This window comes from Schistocerca americana, chromosome 9 (assembly GCF_021461395.2).
Source record: "Schistocerca americana isolate TAMUIC-IGC-003095 chromosome 9, iqSchAmer2.1, whole genome shotgun sequence".
NCBI classification, from domain to species: Eukaryota; Metazoa; Arthropoda; class Insecta; order Orthoptera; family Acrididae; genus Schistocerca; species Schistocerca americana.
In genome coordinates, this window is record NC_060127.1 from 212,043,472 (window position 1) to 212,057,917 (window position 14,446).

At 45.4% G+C, this 14,446-nt stretch overlaps 1 protein-coding gene across 1 annotated transcript in view; it reads left to right on the top strand.

Moving 5' to 3' along the window:
- The window catches only part of LOC124551251 (arylalkylamine N-acetyltransferase 1-like), a 74,622-nt gene that overhangs the window by 4,410 nt on the left and 55,766 nt on the right, over positions 1–14,446 (top strand). The window lies entirely within an intron of this gene.

Here is a 14,446-nt window from a genome sequence, read left to right on the forward strand (position 1 = left end):
TCCCCTTTCCCACCAGAGGGAGACACCAAAGCTGCGATTGCCACAGCGGCGCCACCGCCAGAAACGGAGGGCGACTGCTTCACACTACGCGCTTCGGCGCGCTCTTCAAAACAGCAATTTTTACCACGGCTCAATAGTAACTGCAACGTCCTCAGTTACTTTCTGGATGTATTCCAATCTCTGTCTTCCCCTACAGTTTTTATCCTCTACAACTCCCTCTAGTACCACGAAAGATATCCCCTGATGGCATAACAGATGTCCTATAATTCTGTCCCTTCGTCTTGGCGGTGTTTTTCCATATATTATTTTCCTCGCCGATTCTACGGAAGACCACCTCATTCATTACCTCATCAGTCCACCTTATTTTCAAGATTCTTCTGTAGCCCCACATCTCAAAGGCTTCGATTCTTTTCTGTTCTGGTTCCACACGCTCCCAAAAAGTGCTGTGTCCATAACGTACATTCCTTACGTTAAGACCAGTAGACTTCCCTTCGCCGGGAAGCTCTTTTTCGTCCGTTGCTGGTCCACGAACGACGGCGGTCCGCGAATGTACAGGCGCGGAGTAGGATTAGATTGTTCACGATTCCAAGCGACAGTCGCGTTACGCACACGAGCTTGCTTTCCGCTTTCAGCTTAAAGAAAGCGTGTATCCCGCAAATTATGTCTCTCCCTTGCTTGTGCGGAATGTATCACTTACCACCACCATCAGCGAAGATAACTCGCAACAAATGGAATAAAAATTCACTGAACAATTCGCCACGATCACGTTTAATGCTCATCTTAGCTACGGCATTCAGAACACTCCTGAACGTTCATTGGCTGTCAAAGAATGCGTGACATAGGTGCGCAGAACGAGCCTAAACTGGACCGCCATCGTTCGTGACTCCAGCTATAGTCTGCTTTTTACGTCCTGCTTGTTCCGTCCGTCATTGGTTATTTTGCTGCCTACGTAGCAGAATTCCTTAAGTTCAGCAACCGTGATGTTTATCACTGTTCTCATTTCTCCTAGTTCTCATACTTCCGTCTTTCTTCGATTTATTCTCAATCCATATTCTGTACTCATTAGACTCTTCATGCCGTTCAACACATTCTGCAATCCTTTTTCACTTTCACCCTGAATTATAATCCCAGCTTATAGACGTTTCTTTAATTTTCGTCATTGTTTCTTCGATGTAGGCCTGTATATTGAACAGCAGGGGCGAAAGACTACATCCCTGTCTTGCACTCTTTTTAATTCGAGCACTTCGTTCTTCGTCTTCCAGCCTTATTATTCCCTCTTGGTTATTATACATATTATATATTACCCGTCTTTCTCTACAACTTAACCCTATTTTTCTCAGAATTTCGAACATCTTGCACCATTTTACACTGTCGAACGCTTTTTCCAGGTCGAAAATCCCATGAACGTATCTTGCATATAGCCGAGTCCAAATGGAATCTTTGTGTGGTCTACGGGTGCTGTTTGGGACTCTGGTCAGTATTTATGGAGCAAGACCGCTGTCGGACAGGCCAAATTGTTTTCCACAATTTTGGGTGTCCTCTGCTTCAGCAGAGCAGCGCACTTCGACATCAAATCGACTAGGCCGGAATTCCTCCCTCTGGTTTTAGAGTTCATGTCGTGTGTGCAACCTTAAAAATTTGTCTACGCCACAGTAGTCAGGAGACAGCCGATATTATAGCTTGACCCATTCTGTGGACAGGTTTAGAATTTGAGCCATAAACCAAGATTTTGACAGTAAATACCGGGTGATCAAAAAGTCAGTATGAATTTGAATAAATCACGGAATAATGTAGATAGAGAGGTACAAATTGACACACATGCTTGGAATGACATGGGGTTTTATTAGAACCAAATAAATACAAAACTTCAAAAAATGTCCGACAGATGGCGCTTCATCTGATCAGAACAGCAATAAGACAAAGCAAAGATGATGTTCTTTACAGGAAATGCTCAATATGTCCACCATCATTCCTCAACAATAGCTGTAGTCGACGAATAATGTTGTGAACAGCAGTGTAAAGCATGTTCGGAGTTATGGTGAGGCACTCGCGTCGGATGTTGTCTTTCAGCATCCCTAGAGATGTCGGTCGATCACGATACACTTGCGACTTCAGGTAACCCCAAAGCCAACAATCACACGGACTGAGGTCTGGGGACCTGGGAGGCCAAGCATGACGAAAGTGGCGGCTGAGCAAACGATCATCACCAGAAGACGCGCGCAAGAGATCTTTCACGCGTCTAGCAATATGGGGTGGAGCGCCATCCTGCATAAACATCGTACGTTCCAGCAGGTGTTTATCAGCCAGGCATGGGGTGATGCGATTCTGTAACATGTCGGCGTACCTCTCACCCGTCACGGTAGCAGTTACAAAACCAGAATCAAGCATTTCCTTGAACAAGAAAGGCCCGATAACGGTAGATGTGGTAAATCCAACCCATACCGTGACTTTCTCGTCGTGCAATGGAGTTTCCACGACAGTTCCAGGATTTTCGGTAGCCCAAATTCTGCAGTTTGTGGGCTTTGACAGATCCTCGGAGCGTGAAATGAGCTTCGTCGGTCCACAACACGTTACTCAAACAATCGTCATCTTCCGCCAACTTTTGAAACGCCCACTCCGCTTTACTAAATCGCCAGGTAACAGTTCACGATGCCGATGGATTTTGTACGGATAGCATCGGAGGGTACGCTTAAGTGCCAACCAAAGAGTAGTGTACGGAATGCCGATGCGACGTGCGACTGCTCGAGCGCTGACTTCCCCGTGCATAGACGAACCTGCTACAGTCTCCATATCTTCCTGAACTGTCTCAGCAGCATTACGCCTTGTGCTCGGTCGGCGACTACGAGGTCTATCGTCTAAACAACCCGTGGCTTCGAACTTGGAAATCATTCTCGCCACAGCTGCATTTGTCAACGGACCTTTACCCGTTCGAATCCCCTTCCTATGGCGATAGGATTGTAACGCTGAACTAGCACATTCCCCATTCTGATATTACAGTTTCACTAAAAGCATCTTTTCAGGTAACGTCAATATGCTGCGATTGCTGGCGCATCTGATTCACTCTCTCATTACAGCTCCTTTTATTCACGATTGTCATGCGCAGTCACTGACGTTTTGCTGTCCAGCGCCATCTGTCAGACATTTTGTGGTGCTCTGATAGAACTTAGTATTGTTCACCAGTTGCAAGATGTCAATTTCTGAATACTAGTTTGGATATGCACTCTGAGGATTTTATGAGGGGCTTTTGATAAGTAAAGCAATACATTTTTTCTCCTGAAAGCAGAGTGGTTTTATTCAGGATTCCAAAACACGGTGTTACTCCCCACTCTTTTGGCTACAAAATCCTATTTTTCTACAAAATCTTCGTTCAGTCCAGCGGCCTTACACCCTACTGGGAGGGCCTGCACGCTCGCACGTTTCGGCTTTGATGCCCATCGTCGGAGCCAACGTCGCGCTGAATCAGTAACCTCCCCCTCATACACGTACTGCTTCCCGCAGAGTGTATCCTTCATCGGGGCAGACAGATAGAAGTGGGAAGGTGCGAGATCCGGGCTGTACGGTGGATGAAGGAGGAGAGTCCGGGGAACTTCTGTGAGCTCCTCCCAAGTGCACAGGCTTGCCGTGGGCAACGAGACCCCAAGACTGGCCAAGTTTCACGAAAGCTCGAAATTTAGTGTGGACGTCAATTCGAGATGTTTTTAATAGTTTCCACAATGAAACATTGTCTCAAAATATGGTAGAAAACCCAAAGAGATACTGGTCGTATGTAAAGTTCACCAGTGGCAAAAAGCAGTCAGTACCGTCACTGCGCGATAGCGATGGAAATGTTGCCGATGATGGCGCCACTAAAGCGGAGTTACTGAATACAGTTTCCCGTAATTCCTTCACGAAAGGAGACGAAGTAAATATTCCAGAATTCGAAACCAGAACAGCTGTTAGCATGAGCGACATGAATGTATTTATCTTAGGTGTTGCATTTCTTAAGTGATTTGAGTTGTTTCGCAAGTCTTCCGGTCCAGATGGTATACCAATCAGATTCCTTCCAGAGTATGCAGACAGAACAGCGCCTTTCTTCGCCATCGTATACAACCGCGCGCTTGACGAAAGATCTGTTCCTAAAGACTGGAAAGTAACACACGTCACACCAATATTCAAGAAAGGAAATAGGAGTAACTCATTGAATTACAGACCGATATCACTGACCTCAATTTGCAGTAGGATTTTGGAGAGTATACTGTACTCGAACATTATGAATCACCTTGAAAAAAATGACTTATTGACACATAATGAACACGGATTCAGAGAATATCGTTCTTGTGGAACGCTCTTTATTCCCATGAAGTAATGAGTTCTGTCGACGAGGGATCTCATATCGATTCCATATTTCTAGATTTCTAAACGACTTTTGATACCGTGCCTCACAAGCGCCTATTACTCAAATTGCACGCATATGGAGTATCGTCTCAGTTGTGTGACTCGGTTCGTGATTTCTTCTCAGAGAGATCACAGTTCGTAGTGATGGACGGTAAATCATCGAGTAGAACGGAGGTGATATCTGGTGTTCCGCGAGGTAATGTCATAGGCCCTCTGCTGTTCCTGATTTACATAAATGGTCTACGTGATAATCTGAGCAGCCCCCTTAGATTATTTGCAGATGACGCTGTAATTTACCGTCCAGTAAAATTATCAGACGATCAATTCCAATTACAATATGGTCTAGAGAGAATTTCTGTATGGTGCGAAAAGTGGCAATGGAAAAGTGCGAGGTCGTCAACATGGGTACTAAAAGAAATCCGATAAATTTTGGGTATACGATAAATCGCACGAATCTAAGGGCTGTCAATTCGACTGAATACCTAGGAATTACAGTTACGAGCAACTTAAATTGGAAAGACCACATAGATAATATTGTGCGGAAGGCGAAATAAAGACTGCGCTTTGTTGGCAGAACACTTATAAGATGATGCGACAAGCCCACTAAACAGATAGCCTACATTACACTTGTCCGTCCTCTGCTGGAATATTGCTGCGCGGTGTGGGATCCTTACCAGGTAGGATTGACGGAGGACATCGAAAAAGTGCAAAGAAGGGCAGCTCGTTTCGTGTTACCGCGCAATAGGGGTAAGAGTGTTACTGATATGATACGCGAGTTGGAGTGGCAGTCACTGAAACAAAGGCGGTTTTCTTTGCGGCGAGATCTATTTACGAAATTTCAGTCACCAACGTTTTCCTCCGAATGCGAAATTATTTTGTTGACACCCACCTACTTAGGGAGAAATGATCATCATAATAAAATAAGAGAAATCAGAGCTCGAACGGAAAGATTTAGGTGTTCCTTTTTCCCACGCGCCATTCTAGAGTGGAATGTGTGAAGACATCGTTATTTTGCGATAGATATATATTTATCTTGTTTTTTTTTTCGTCTGATCATATATCTTTGATGTTGTAGCGCATTTTTCTTTTGTCCGGTAATATAGAAATACAGAGATAAAAGTTGTTTTCTAGATTAATATGTAACTGGAAATTATTTCTTTTTTTGTAAGTAGACAAATATGTTTAGAGTTTATTGATTGTGGAAAGCTTTAATTTTTTTTTTGTTTATCGTTTACTGTAATAAGTTTGGTAGAAAATAGTTGTGTAAAGGTATATGTAATTTACTTTGATGTTGTACAAACTGTGGGCGAGAGTATTGAGAGAGAGCAATATCGATAGTCGATCCAACAAAGCGGGCGTGTGTTGTTGGGTTGGGTTGGGTTGGGTTGGGTGAAGATTGAGTTTAGTGACAAGCGATGTGCGTTTTGAATGACTGTTTTATACCAGTACGTGATATGGTAATAGTGAATGTAGAAACTGGGCGAAGTAAATACTGAGACTGTGCCGTGAGACGAAGTAACTATGACAATGCAACCGAGAATGGACGGTATTGTAGCTCTGTGTCTGTGAAATGAACTGCGCTTGTATTTTGACTGTGTTTTCGTACACTCAAGTACTGTGAACTTACGTATTTATTCGCGTTTCGATGAACTACCGGACGCCTATAATCAGTAACAGTTGTTCTGAACATACGCGAACTGTCTATTGTGTGTGAGTGCATTCCCGCCCAAGACGCTTTTTCGCGATCGCGGCTCTCATAATACGAATTGACTTTCTACAGAATTCGCGGTCGGCAAGTTTTATGAACTGTGTGTGGCATAAGTAAACTTAAATTGTGTGCGCCAGAAACATTAAAACCGTGCACATACGAACATCTGTAACAACAATTACATCGACCAGCCTGTGGCCTGTAAAACGCCACTGTAATCAGATTTATAGCTTAATGAATATCACCGCCCGCCCGATTACGAGGGAAAAAAAGATCAACCGCAATCACACGACCGTGGGAGCAGATCTCAGCGTTTCACCAGGACCAGCCAGCTGCCGTCGATATCGCGACCATCGTCACAACACACAAGATAAGATTTAAAAGCAGCGCTCTCCTCTCAAAGACTCAAAATTATTGCAGACAATTTTAATTTGTAATTTATTTTCCTTTTGGCTGACATTCACATAACATTTGTCTACTTTAGAATAAAAGTGTTCTCCACGAAGTGGTGTGTTCTATGAAGACATTGTTGACTTTCATTAGCAATAGCCATTTCCCTTTTAATTATTTCCATTTTTTTACATTTTAAATCCGCTGCCGCTGCATGTGTATTTTTTTATAGCTTTTGGAGGAAATGTGTCTAAATTCAAGTGCCGTAACATTTACCAGAAGTATTGTAATGCTTTGCTACTTGGACAAGGGCGCCCGCCATTAATTTTTTAAACGTCGACCAATGACAATGAAGCTCGCTTGCTATTGGTGCTAACATTCTATTGTGGGTAATTCAAAGGTTGTGATTACTTTGGATGAGAGTCGTGTAAAATTGTGGGTTCATCACTCAACTTTGGTATTCTTTTGTTTATTGATGATAAAAGCAAATTTTTTTGTCAGTGTCCTTGAATCTTATTTAATATGGTTATTCTATGCTAAACTGGGATAAATGCACGGCCAGGTATTGTGTTGGGAAGTAAAGTTTGGAGAAACGTCTATTTAGATACGACTTGATTTTGACTGCATTAGTTAACACGGTACTTTTCGGGTATTTTGGCGATACTTAGTGACAGGGTAGAATCGCAGTCGTCACAAATGGTAGAGTAGTAGTATGAAAATGACTCGATGAACCCTCTGCCAGGCACTTAAGTGGCAGTTTTAGAGTAAGCATGTAGTTGTGGCATTTTTGTGGTGACGAACACGCGGAAGTCTTTCTCCAACTTCAGAGTTTATAGTTGCACCACGAGGGATGACACGAAACAGAATAACCCTTTCAGCGGCCCAGAAGAGCATCGTCATGACTTTACCCTCTGAGGGTACGGCTCTGAACTGTGTGGCAGCACTCCATGGATTGCCGTTTTGTTTCCGGTTCGAAGTGATGAACTCATATTTCATTGCCTGTGACAGTATTCGATAGAAACTGTAACGATTAGCCTCTTCGACGAGTAATCCAGCAGACACACACTTTTAAATACCCCAACTGTTGCACGAGTGTGTCAGCACTAGGCAACAGAGACATCCACTTGAGCAGTGCGGAGCTTGACTGTGATCCGTCGATCACCTTGGATGAGAGTGTCCGCACGTTCCAACATTTCAGGAGTCACAGCTGTGTGCGACCGGCCGGCACACGGCAGGTTGGACAGGTTTGCGCAACCTCGTCGCGACACTGACAGACGCCTAACACAACGAGTTTTCTTCAGCGCTAAGTCTCCGTAGGCATTCCGCAAGCGCCTATGAATATCTATGACGCTCTGGTTTTCCGCCAAAAGAAACTCAGTGACAGCTCTCTGCCTGGAACGCACCTCTGTTTGAGATTCGTATTGACGACTACCAATAGCGCCACCACATATCAGAACTTCGTGAAACTTCATGGGCTGAAGCGGAGATATTCTAAGGTGTCCCACAACAAATTGCACGCTTTTGCAACCGAAATAGGCAGAGAAAAAAAATGATGTCCTCGTCACATATACCACTGAATATAGCTGCAAAATTATATCTTTGTACGACAAATAGTTCAGGGTATATATATATATATATATATATATATATATATATATATATATATATATATATACAGGGTTCTTACAAATGATTGAAGCGATTTTACAGCTCTACAATAACTTTATTATTTGAGATATTTTCACAATGCTTTGCACACACATACAAAAACTCAAAAAGTTTTTTTAGGCATTCACAAATGTTCGATATGTGCCCCTTTAGTGATTCGGCAGACATCAAGCCGATAATCAAGTTCCTCCCACACTCGGCGCAGTATGTCCCCATCAATGAGTTCGAAAGCATCGTTGATGCGAGCTCACAGTTCTGGCACGTTTCTTGGTAGAGGAGGTTTAAACGCTGAATCTTTCACATAACCCCACAGAAAGAAATCGCATGGGGTTAAGTCGGGAGAGCGTGGAGGCCATGACATGAATTGCTGATCATGATCTCCACCACGACCGATCCATCGGTTTTCGTGGAGGCCATGGCATGAATTGCTGATCATGATCTCCACCACGACCGATCCATCGGTTTTCCAGTCTCCTGTTTAAGAAATGCCGAACATCATGATGGAAGTGCGGTGGAGCACCATCCTGTTGAAAGATGAAGTCGGCGCTGTCGGTCTCCAGTTGTGGCATGAGCCAATTTTCCAGCATGTCCAGATACACGTGTCCTGTAACGTTTTTTTCGCAGAAGAAAGAGGGGCCGTAAACTTTAAACCGTGAGATTGCACAAAACACGTCAACTTTTGGTGAATTGCGAATTTGCTCCACGAATGCGTGAGGATTCTCTACCGCCCAGATTCACACATTGTGTCTGTTCACTTCACCATTAAGAAAAAATGTTGCTTCATCACTGAAAACAAGTTTCGCACTGAACGTCATCCTCTTCCATGAGCTGTTGCAACCGCGCCGAAAATTCAAAGCGTTTGACTTTGTCATCGGGTGTCAGGGCTTGTAGCAATTGTAAACGGTAAGGCTTCTGCTTTAGCCATTTCCATAAGATTTTTCAAACCGTCGGCTGTGGTACGTTTAGCTCCCTGCTTGCATTGTTCGTCGACTTCCGCGGGCTACGCGTGAAACTTGCCCGCACGCGTTCAACCGTTTCTTCGCTCACTGCAGGCCGACCCGTTGATTCCCTTCACAGAGGCATCCAGAAGCTTTAAACTGCGCATACCATCGCCGAATGGAGTTAGCAGTTGGTGGATCTTTGTTGAACTTTGTCCTGAAGTGTCGTTGCACTGTTATGACTGACTGATGTGAGTGCATTTCAAGCACGACATACGCTTTCTCGGCTCCTGTCGCCATTTTGCCTCACTGAGCTCTCTAGCGCTTTGGCGGCAGAAACCTGACGTTCGGCTTCAGCCGAACAAAACTTTATGAGTTTTTCTACGTATCTGTAGTGTGTCGTGACCACATGTCAATGAATGGAGCTACAGTGAATTTATGAAATCGCTTCAATCATTTGTAATAGCCCTGTATATATATATATATATATATATATATATACACTCCTGGAAATGGAAAAAAGAACACATTGACACCGGTGTGTCAGACCCACCATACTTGCTCCGGACACTGCGAGAGGGCTGTACAAGCAATGATCACACGCACGGCACAGCGGACACACCAGGAACCGCGGTGTTGGCCGTCGAATGGCGCTAGCTGCGCACCATTTGTGCACCTTCGCCGTCAGTGTCAGCCAGTTTGCCGTGGCATACGGAGCTCCATCGCAGTCTTTAACACTGGTAGCATGCCGCGACAGCGTGGACGTGAACCGTATGTGCAGTTGAAGGACTTTGAGCGAGGGCGTATAGTGGGCATGTGGGAGGCCGGGTGGACGTACCGCCGAATTGCTCAACACGTGGGGCGTGAGGTCTCCACAGTACATCGATGTTGTCGCCAGTGGTCGGCGGAAGGTGCACGTGCCCGTCGACCTGGGACCGGACCGCAGCGACGCACGGATGCACGACAAGACCGTAGGATCCTACGCAGTGCCCTAGGGGATCGCACCGCCACTTCCCAGCAAATTAGGGACACTGTTGCTCCTGGGGTATCGGCGAGGACCATTCGCAACCGTCTCCATGAAGCTGGACTACGGTCCCGCACACCGTTAGGCCGTCTTCCGCTCACGCCCCAACATCGTGCAGCCCGCCTCCAGTGGTGTCGCGACTGGCGTGAATGGAGGGACGAATGGAGACGTGTCGTCTTCAGCGATGAGAGTCGCTTCTGCCTTGGTGCCAATGATGGTCGTATGCGTGTTTGGCGCCGTGCAGGTGAGCGCCACAATCAGAACTGCATACGACCGAGGCACACAGGGCCAACACCCGGCATCATGGTGTGGGGAGCGATCTCCTACACTGGCCGTACACCACTGGTGATCGTCGAGGGGACACTGAATAGTGCACGGTACATCCAAACCGTCATCGAACCCATCGTTCTACCATTCCTAGACCGGCAAGGGAACTTGCTGTTCCAACAGGACAATGCACGTCCGCATGTATCCCGTGCCACCCAACGCGCTCTAGAAGGTGTAAGTCAACTACTCTGGCCAGCAAGATCTCCGGATCTGTCACCCATTGAGCATGTTTGGGACTGGATGAAGCGTCGTCTCACGCGGTCAGCACGTCCAGCACGAACGCTGGTCCAACTGAGGCGCCAGGTGGAAATGGCATGGCAAGCCGTTCCACAGGACTGCATCCAGCATCTCTACGATCGTCTCCATGGGAGAATAGCAGCCTGCATTGCTGCGAAAGTTGGATATACACTGTACTAGTGCCAACCTTGTGCATGCTCTGTTGCCTGTGTCTATGTGCCTGTGGTTCTGTCAGTGTGATCATGTGATGTATCTGACCCCAGGAATGTGTCAATAAAGTTTCCCCTTCCTGGGACAATGAATTCACGGTGTTCTTATTTCAAGTTCCAGGAGTGTATATATATATATATATATATATATATATATATATATATATATATATACTTACTTATCGGGAATGGACCCAGAAGGATCACGCAAAGCTTTCTGATGTCGTTTCTTCCATACTTCTTTCATTCGTTCTCCATGTTTTCTTTTTCTTTCTTCTGTCCATTTTGTTCCTGGTCTCTTTAGTGCTTCCTTCTCCGACAATACAATCCACTTTTCCACCTTATTTCTAAAAGTTTTTCTATCTTTGACATCTTTAAGTTCAATATTTGCTTTTTGTAAATCTAATTTTACTTGGCTAATCCATGGTGTTGGATATATATATATATATATACTCCTGGAAATTGAAACAAGAACACCGTGAATTCATTGTCCCAGAAAGGGGAAACTTTATTGACACATTCCTGGGGTCAGATACATCACATGATCACACTGACAGAACCACAGGCACTTAGACACACGCAACAGAGCATGCACAATGTCGGCACTAGTACAGTGTATATCCACCTTTCGCAGCAATGAAGGCTGCTATTCTCCCATGGAGACGATCGTAGAGGTGCTGGATGTAGTCCTGTGGAACGGCTTGCCACGCCATTTCCACCTGGCGCCTCAGTTGGACCAGCGTTCGTGCTGGACGTGCAGACCGCGTGAGACGACGCTTCATCCAGTCCCAAACATGCTCAATGGGGGACAGATCCGGAGATCTTGCTGGCCAGGGTAGTTGAATTACACCTTCTAGAGCATGTTGGGTGGCACGGGATACATGCGGACGTGCATTGTCCTGTTGGAACAGCAAGTTCCCTTGCCGGTCTAGGAATGGTAGAACGATGGGTTCGATGACGGTTTGGATGTACCGTGCACTATTCAGTGTCCCCTCGACGATCACCAGTGGTGTACGGCCAGTGTAGGAGATCACTCCCCACACCATGATGCCGGGTGTTGGCCCTGTGTGCCTCGGTCGTATGCAGTCCTAATTGTGGCGCTCACCTGCACGGCGCCAAACACGCATACGACCATCATTGGCACCAAGGCAGAAGCGACTCTCATCGCTGAAGACGACACGTCTCCATTCGTCCCTCCATTCACGCCTGTCGCGACACCACTGGAGGCGGGCTGCACGATGTTGGGGCGTGAGCGGAAGACGGCCTAACGGCGTGCGGGACCGTAGCCCAGCTTCATGGAGACGGTTGCGAATGCTCCTCGCCGATACCCCAGGAGCAACAGTGTCCCTAATTTGCTGGGAAGTGGCGGTGCGGTCCCCTACGGCACTGCGTAGGATCCTACGGTCTTGGCGTGCATCCGTGCGTCGCTGCGGTCCGGTCCCAGGTCGACGGGCACGTGCACCTTCCGCCGACCACTGGCGACAACATCGATGTACTGTGGAGACCTCATGCCCCACGTGTTGAGCAATTCGGCGGTACGTCCACCCGGCCTCCCGCATGCCCACTATACGCCCTCGCTCAAAGTCCGTCAACTGCACATACGGTTCACGTCCACGCTGTCGCGGCATGCTACCAGTGTTAAAGACTGCGATGGAGCTCCGTATGCCACGGCAAACTGGCTGACACTGACGGCGGCGGTGCACAAATGCTGCGCAGCTAGCGCTTTTCGACGGCCAACACCGCGGTTCCTGGTGTGTCCGCTGTGCCGTGCGTGTGATCATTGCTTGTACAGCCCTCTCGCAGTGTCCGGAGCAAGTATGGTGGGTCTGACATACCGGTGTCAATGTGTTCTTTTTTCCATTTCCAGGAGTGTATAAATATATGACGTCATGGACACTGATATACGTAAAAACTGCTGCATCTTGCATGATGTTTAACTTTATTTTTAGTGACCAGTTGTACCGATTTAGATGAAATGTGGCAAGGAGATAGCTTGAACCCTGAAGAAGAACATGACCTACTGTAGGAATTGTGCAATGCAAGATGCTTATTGATCTCTACATCTTTCTCGGGACAGTTTACTTCAATCTGCCAGTTCCGTTCCTTCAGTATCTCTGTGACACACTGTCATGGATCAGACAAACCTGTGACCGTTCGTTCTGCTCTTCTCTGTATAAGTTCATTATCCCCCATTAGTCCTATTTGGTACGGGTTCCACACATGTGATTAATATTCTAGAACCGGTCACACAGGCGATTTGTAAACAATGTCCTTTGTAGACTGATTGCATTCCCCTAGCGTTCTACCAATAAACTGAAGTCTACCCACGAATAAACCTATGTGGTCATTCCATTTCATATCCCTACAAAGTGTTACACACCGGTATTTGTATAAGTTGGCCAGTTCCATTGACAGATTTTTTTTTTCGTTTTGTGAAGCTCGCAATTATACATTTCTGTAAATTTAAAGCATGTTGTTAATCTCTGCACCCCTTTGAAATCTTATCAAGATCTAACAGAACATTTGTGCAGCTTCTTTTCAAAGAGTATTTCATCACATGTAACTGCATCATCATTATAAAGCCTGATATTACTATTAACATTTTCTACAAGGCTCCTAATATACAACATAAACAGGGAGAGTCCAACATACTTGCCTGGGGCTCACCCAGTTACTCCTACATCTGACGATGACTCTCCATCCAAGGTAACATGTTGTGTCTCCCCTACCAAAAATTCCCCAGTTCAGTCGCAAATTTCACCTGATACCCCATATGAGCGTACATTTATCAATAAGCATAGGTGTGGTACTGTCTCAAATGCTTTTCGTAAATCAAGAAATACTCATCTACCTGATTGCGTTGATCCAATGCTTTCAGTATGTCATGTGAGAAAAGTGCGAGCTGGGTTTCATATAATCAAAGTTTTTGGAATCCATGGTCACTGGCATTGAGGAGGTCATTCTGTTTCAGATACCTCTACATGACTGAACTCAGAATATGTTCTAAGTTTCAATAATAAATCGATGTCAAGGTAGTTTTGTGGATCACTTCTACTACTCTTCTTGTAGACAGGTGTGACTTGGGCTTTTCTCCAAGAACTAGGCGTCTTTTTCTGTTTTTTGTTTTTTGAGGGATCTTCCACAGATTATAGTCGAAAGAGGGACTAACTCAGCCGCAAATTCAGTATATAACCTGACAACGATTTCATCGGACGTTGGAATTTCGTTCAATTTTATCGAATTCCGCTGTTTCTCACGAAGACTATTACGCGTATTAAGGAAAAACATTTGGCCTTTAGTAGTTACTTTCTTGAGTTACGATAAATCAGAATATCATCATCATCATTAGTTTTCTGCTATATTAGCAGGTCCTTTGCATTTTCTGCAATCTATTGCTTCCTTCTTAAGGCTGCTGTATGTCGTACCGTCCATCACGTCATCCAGTATCTGAAATCTCTTCCTTCCTCGCTTCCTTTTCCCATCTAAATAACCGTCTAAAACGATTTTTATCAGTCCGTCATTCTTTCTTAATATATGCCCAATCCAATTCCTTTTTCTTTTTATTACATCT